The following is a 7,943-nucleotide window of genomic DNA, read 5'->3' on the forward strand; positions in this document are numbered from 1 at the left end:
AAATTTCATCAAAATCGGATGTAAAATAAGAAAGTTATGACATTTTAAAGTTTCGCTTATTTTTCACAAAACAATTAAATGCACAACTCAGCGATGTGCAAATGAGAGAGTCGATGATGTCCATCACTCACTATTTCTTTTGTTTTTTTATTGTTTGAATAATACAATATTTCAATTTTTACAGATTTGACAATAAGGACCAACTTACCTTAACCACAAACTGTTACAATAATGGTAATTTCACATGTTCAGGGAGAAATAAAACTTTGTTTCTCTTGACAAGGAGGAGAAAATTAGAATATCTCATATTTCATATAATAAAATACAAAAGAAATAGTGAGTGGGTGACATCATCAGTCTGCCAATTTGCATACCGACCAGGATGTGCATATAACTGTTTTGTGAAATTAAGCGAAACTTTAAAATGTCATAACTTCCTTATTGTAAATCCGATTTTGATGAAATTTTCAGTGTTTTGCTTGTTGGATTTTTCTCCTTTTTTTCAAATCAACTTTTTATTGGGGTGGACTTGTCCTTTAATAAATGCAGAAATACCTGCTCAAAACATATGCTTAATGAGAGCGTGGAATTTGTTGATATTAAAGCCTGAAAACTGGACATTTTAAGCATTTTGTAATTATGAATAAGACGCATGGCTTCATATATTTTTAAAAATTAATGTGAGCGCAAATCGTGAGCCGATTTTTTTTTATAAACTGTAATGAAAAGTGGATTAAAGTAGCTTGTTATATAGAATAGAATTAATACAGGTATACATAACTCACCAATCAAAATGTGAGCGCGCAGCGCTATAGCTGATAGGCCTATACGTTTTGACAATCACACCTGAAAAGGGATATTTTGAGAACTTTATGATGCAGATGGAATACACGAAGACAATAGGAACTTAGCAACACTTGGCAAATCAAATAATGCGACCGCGCAGCGTGAGCTGAAAATGTTGATATTTAGAACAATAAAACGGACATATTACTTACAGAGCACTTTAGAAATAAAATTGTAATTGAAAAAAATAATGAAAGATCGATATCCGAGCTGAAATGTGTTTTGTATACTGACTTCAAGACTTTATATTTTAAGCTCTATATCGCCTATTAAGCAAGATATGAATATAAACAGGCAATGCGAGCGCGAAGCGCGAGCGAAAATTATAGGCCTATATACATGTAGTGACATGAAAGATTTTTTTGCAATTCTTTCCCTCACCTTATTTCATTCACTTGTCTTCCTTCTCTTATTTTTATCTTCTTTTTTTCGCCCTCTCTTTCCCCTTCTTTTTCTTTTTTCCTTCCTTTCCCTTTTTTTTTCTCCGCCAATAGAGGGGAGGGGGGCTGGGGCCCATCGGCCCCACTGGATCTGCCTATGTGTGAAAAAAATATAGGCAAAGTGATTGTTATGATTTATTCCCGTTTCAATTCTGTGCTTTCATTGTCAGAGAAACATGTATAACGTTTTTCAGGGGGCACCTGGGGGCACACCAAATCTCGGGGGGAGGGGCACGTACCCCTCCACGCCCCCCCCCGTAGCTACGCCCCTGGTACATCGTCCACCTCTCCAGTGCGGCGACGCGACCCCCCCCCCCCAAAAAAAAAAAAAAGCGTTCAAAACGTTCATGGGACCCACTTTTTTAGGGGGGGTTCATGACGCTCCAAATGATCATACGGATATGGACACTACTGTAGAAATCAGCCTGCTTTGTGGTGCGGGGTATTGATTTCATTATTGCCAGATCGACTGCGTCTTTCTAATCTCAATAAAACTCTAACTTTGAATAAAATGTTGAAATGCATGGCAAACACGTACAAAATAGTAAAAATGCAAATTTAATTTGTCTTTTTGAAATTGCAGTTGTAATTGGCAAAGTAATTGTATTTAATAACCATTGATATAGATAGAGCTAGATTACATGTAAGTTCTGGAGCTCGATCGCCGGGGGGGGGGGGGGGTCTCTATTGATGTATATAGGCTGTATGCAGTCTCCTGCGGATTCAATAAGTAATTGGGAAGCTACAGAGTATTTTGTATTGGTTGTTTGATATATTTTTTATAGTCCGATTTATTTTTTTTAGGTTTTGAAACGGAAATTCTAATCAGTTTGTATTCGTGAAAAGGATGAGTAGGCCTATCTTGCTTAAGAAATTATGCGAGCGCGAAGCACGAGGTGAAAATTTTTCATATTCCAATCTGAAAACTCTACATTCATTAAGTTTTTTCAATAAAACGAGATATGTAGCTTGACATGCGAGCGCGAGAAATTAGTTGGACATGTTAATCACTGTTTAACAGAGGCGATTCCAGCTTTCGCCAAACGCCGTTAAAAGCCTATATTTTTTGAGGGGGTAGTCCTTATACCCAGCCAGAGTTATCTATTGATAACTCTGTACCCAGCTAGAAAACAAATATGGGGCCATCTGGATACCACGTGGGCGCAATTCCGTTCCCAAATGGATAAAATATGGGCTACCATAATTACATGGTACCCAGATGGCCAAATATAGGACCCAGATGCCCCATCTGGGGCCCATATTCCGTCAGTGCACCATGGTCCCAATCCGGGCCCCATAATAGCATGTGGGTTTCATGCGGGTTGGTATGTGGGCCGTGGAACATAATTATAGAGCCCATATAGATCCTAGATAAACCATCTGGGCCCCATGAAGACCTATCTGGGTACCATATGGGCTAGATTTTCCAACATGGTACCCATAATAGGCCCCAGATTGGTTCAAGTTTTCATCTGGGTTCCATGTGGGTCCCATATGGTTTCAAGATCGTGTTTTTTTTAAATCTTGGATCCACATGGCCGGCCCCATGTTGGTTAAAGTGTATGTTTTCATTTGCGTTCCATGTGGGCTCATTCAAACATAATTAGTGTCATTAAGGTCATTTTTTGCAACCCCTTACACTAAGTTTATCTAATTTCCATTTTCACCTTTTCTTATTTCACTCACTTTATCGATATTTCTCCTCCTTTTTTATTTTTCAAAATTCCTTTTGTATTTTTTGCGCCGCCAATATAGGGTGGGTGGCCATGGACCTGGCCACGGAGGATTATTGTTACTGGGGGTGCTGTGACAATGCTCAGCATCCCCAGTAACAATAGAATAATCCTACGTGGTCGTGGACAGGGCCCTGTCCACGTTGTTGCGTTGTTGTATTAATGCGAGCGCGAAGTGCGTGCTGACTTCCCCCCTTTTTTTTTTTGGGGGGGGGGGGTGGTGATTGAGACTGTCAAAACGGGACATTCTAAGCACCTTATGAAATCATAAGCAAGCGCTGAGAACATTTGATATACAATGTGTAGGCCCATGCACTGCTACTGAGAAGGAAAGGGGACAGATCAAAGACTCAAGTCAAACGGGATAGGCTACACATATCTCGCCAATGAAATAATGCGAGCTAAAATTGTTTATATTCAGCAAAAATTTCGACATTTTAATACAAAAATCTAATTTTGTGATAGATTTTGACATAATATTTAGAAAATAATATTATAGTATCATAATTATTTCACCATTAACTCTTTCCTTTTATTTTTTTTCCTTGGTCGCGATTTCTATTTAGGGGAAGCCCCCTCAATGCACGCCCCCCTTCTGTACGCCATTGGCGTAGGGCGATCGGTTTTGTTGTTTTACATGACATAGTCCCCTCCTGTTTGTGTCATCCTGCTTCCTTTCCTTATATTTTTCTTCCCATTCCTCCTCTATAGCTCTTTGCGACATTTCCTTCATTCAAGTCTTTCCGCCCCTTTAATCTTTTTTTTTCTATTGGCAAACGGCGGGCCTGCGGGTGGCTGCTGAACACAGGAAACCCCTCTGGTTACGGGCCTGCAATTTGATCTTAAATTTATAGGGCTACATCGGCCCTATAGGGCCATACATCGGCCCAATATTTATTTAGACTTGAGGGGCGCGGCCTATGTATATCTTGAGACTTGAGCAGCTGTCACTCTCGAGTCCCCGGCTCGAGTCTCAAGCGTCTCTTTTGGAACGTAGCTTCCTAAATAAATCAATAAAAAAAATACACGCATTCTCCTTTTCCATGTTTGGGTAGAAGTGCATGAACTAAATTGTAATCTGAAGGCGAGTTAAAAACATAAAGATATATAATAATAACGAGTAATATTTCTATGGTTAAAAACATAGAGATATATGGTTAAAAACTATAAGAGGATTTTTCATGGTAAATATACCATGACAAAAAAACTTTGAAAGGTATACACACAATTCAAAACAATAATAAAGAGATGAAATATTGTAAAATATATCTTTTTAGAATTTTATTATATTTAGTTACATTTTTATTGTAAAACTATAAAATCTATTTATGAAAAGGAAACAATTGCTATAGATTCGAAACACTATAGTCTCAGGGGCGGATCCAGCCTCCGCCAATAGGGGGGGGGGCCGAATTTTTTTTTCACCCATATTTTCCCCGATCGGCCGCTCAAAGTTGATTTTTGTTTCTTTCTTTGAAGGGGTTGTCCCAGTGGCGTAATGAGCCAAAAAAATTTGAGGGGCTTGATAAGGGGTATCACGTAAAATTAATAAAAAGTTACGAGTGAGCGAAGCGAACGAGTGAGCAAAAATGTTGACATCTTTATTACAAAAATCCAAGTTCGTGATAGATTTTGACATAATATTAATTCACAGGGCTCTCTCGAAAAGCAGTTTTTATATGTACTAAAGAGACCACCCTGTCTACAGAAGAGAGAAATGAATAAATAAATAAATAATATTTGGAAAATAATACATTTCACCCTTATCCCTTTCCTTTTCTCTTTTTTTTTCTTGATCATGATTTTTTTTTTTTTTTTTTTTTTTTGGGGGGGGGGCAAAATGCCCATGTCCTAACAGCTTTATTCTTATAAACAACATAAATGTGGAATAATTTCATAAGCCCTATTTGAATAGTGTGAGCGTAAAGTGCGAGCTAAACAATTTTGAAATTTCATGTATTTTATCCTGAAAATTGAACATTGTGAACCTGAACAAGATGCGTATGTCACTAGATAATTACTGCGAGCGCGTAGCGCGAGTAGAAATATCTTTAATGCGTTACTGTTTAGGACGTTTTGCAGTTAGCCACTAACACGATACATATTTTAATTATTAAATAATGCGAGAGCTGAATTTTTTTTGACGTTCCGGCCTTAAAAAATTAACGTTCTACGCACTTTTTGTAATCATGAACGGTATAAGTATATAACCAAACAATATATGCGAGCGCGAAGCGCGACAAGAAAAAAATGAGATTTCAAACCTAAAAACGGGACACTCTCTTCAAGTTTTGTAAATCATAAAAAAAAATTGGGTATAATTTGGTATCTTCCTACATCATGCGAGCGCAAAACTCGAACAGAAAATTTTTGATATTCTGATCTGAAACTGGATATATAGGCTCATAATGATTTTAATAGAGAACAAGCTGCATATCTGAATAAACATGCGTGCGCGTATTTCAGATTTTGACCTAGAATCTGGGCATTCTAAATACCTTTTTACATCATGAAAATCAATAAAGCGAGCGCAAAGCGCGCATGGGCGTAACAGGGGTCGGTGGCCAGGGGGGCAAGAGCCAAAATTTTCCCGGTCATATCATGGAATGGGAAATGGCGTCATGAGGCAAAATTTTTGAGGGGGCGATATGGTGTATCGGGAAAAAATATATATATATGGATATATATGCGAGCAAGCCAAAATCCAATTTTGTGATAGATTTTGACATATTAAAAAGATAATATCATATTTCACCCTTCTCTCTTTCCTTTTCTCTCTGTCTCTCTGAACAGGATTTGTGCGCATCAGGGCGAAGCTCTATATGCTCGAGATGGCCCAGTGTGGCGCTTGTGGCAAGAAGTAGCTGAATATAGGTCTCGAGCGAGCGAAGCGAGCGAGATAAAAAAAAATCACCTTTTCATGAGAATCTAACATGAAGATAGATTTTGACGTTATATTCAGAAAAATATAAAACACTCCTTTGCTTTTCTTTCTTTCCTCCTTTTTTGTTTGGTTTTAGAACTTTTTTGGGCCATGGTCCAAACTCATCCATACAATAGTGCTTTATGGGTGGTGTCCTCTTGATATTAAAGCCATTATAAACCTTACATGCAGATGGCCACTAATTTCAATCAATTTGCGTGTATATTATATAGCTTTCTCACAATACATAAACTCAATGCAGTTGTGTATCGTATAATCATCCAAATATTTTGAAGGGGCACACCATAGCAAATGTGGAAAATTTGTAAAAAGTCGCCAGCTAGCGAAGCAAGCCAGAAAGAAAAATGAAAAATGGCTTTCTGAAATGAAATTCTAATTATGTGATAGATTTTTACATCATAGCAAATATCATGTCATATATTTTTTTTCATTCATCTCATTTCGCTGCCTCCTTTATTTTCTTTTATTTCCCCTTGGCTGTGGAACCACCCCCCGTACACCAGGGCTTCAACGCAAAGCTTGATGCAGGAAGGGTCAATATAGGGGCCCGTTATAGAACCATTTAAAGGTTACAGATGAAGAGCCCCCACGTACTGCACGGGGTCTTGCCTCTATATAGAACAGAATCCCCTGTAGCTCTGGAAATTTAGCAAGTTTATGACAGACTTTCATACGACATTATGCTACCATAATCCATCTTTCTTCCCGCTCGTTATCTTCAATCCTCGGCAGCCCGGTAGTGTTATCTTGTCCCTTTTCTTTATTTTCCAATTTAGATTTTGGCTCATTCTATTCTACCTTCATTTCCCGCTTTTGTTTGCCTTTTTATCTTTATTTCCCTGTTTTACTAATCATGCTAATGTATTAATGTATATCGGGTAGAATTGTTCTTTCTCACATGTTCTTCTTTCCTTCCTTTTCCTGTTTTCCCTTTTTATGTTCAGTTTCTTAGTTTTCTATTCCCTTTCATTTTTCCCTTTCCCTTTCCCTTTCCCCCTTTCCTCTTTTTTTCCTTTCCTTTCCCTTCCCCTTTCTTTCTCCCCCTTTTTCTTTTTCCCGTTTTTTTTATTTTCCCGGTGAACTCCGCCAGGGGGGCAGCTTTTCCCCTGCCCCCCGCCTGTTACGCCACTGTAAGCGCGAGCTTAAAATATTTGATATTCCGATCTGAAAAAAGGTCAATTTAAGCTCTGCATGTATTTCAAGCACTTTAATTGTAGGAAAATTGGGTGAATATGAATCACAGTTAAAAAAAGATCTGATATAATGTTTCATTACTTTGAGTTTTATCATAGGACAGGAACATTCTAAGAACATTATGTCATCATATGAAAATGATCTTCCTATTTCTCTTCCTAAGCGGGAGATGAAACTTGTCGATATTCCATTTCTTAAAAAGGGTCAAGTTGATTATTAAATTAATATCTTATTTATTAATCTAATGAGCCTTATGAGAGCGAGAAATCTTTTAATTTATTATGGCCTGAAAACTAGACATTTAAAGCACTTTTGTAATTATGAATAAGATGCATCGAGTTATATATTTTTAAAAATCAATGCGAGCGCAAATCGCTAGCCGAAATTTTTGATAAATTGTCATGAAATGTGGATTTCAAAAAGTTTGTTAAAGAATTAAAATTGAGATATACATATCAAATCACCAATCAAAATGCGAGCGTGCAGCGCTATAGCTGTTACGTTTTGACAATTTGACCTGAATAGGGATATTTGAGAACTGTATGGAATACAGGAAAATAATAGGTACCTGACAAATCAAATTTTGCGAGCACGCAGGGCGAGCAGAATATGTTAATATTCAGAAGATAAAACGTAAATTTTTACAGAGCACTTTTTAAAAATCAATTTGTAAATCAATCAAAACTTGATGAAAGTTCGATTTCCGAGCTGAAATATGTTTTATATATTGACTTCAAAATTTGATATTTAAGCTCCGTATTGAGCAAGATATATAAATCACCTAAA

The sequence above is a fragment of the Lytechinus pictus genome, chromosome 7 (assembly GCF_037042905.1).
Source record: "Lytechinus pictus isolate F3 Inbred chromosome 7, Lp3.0, whole genome shotgun sequence".
Lineage (NCBI taxonomy): Eukaryota > Metazoa > Echinodermata > Echinoidea > Temnopleuroida > Toxopneustidae > Lytechinus > Lytechinus pictus.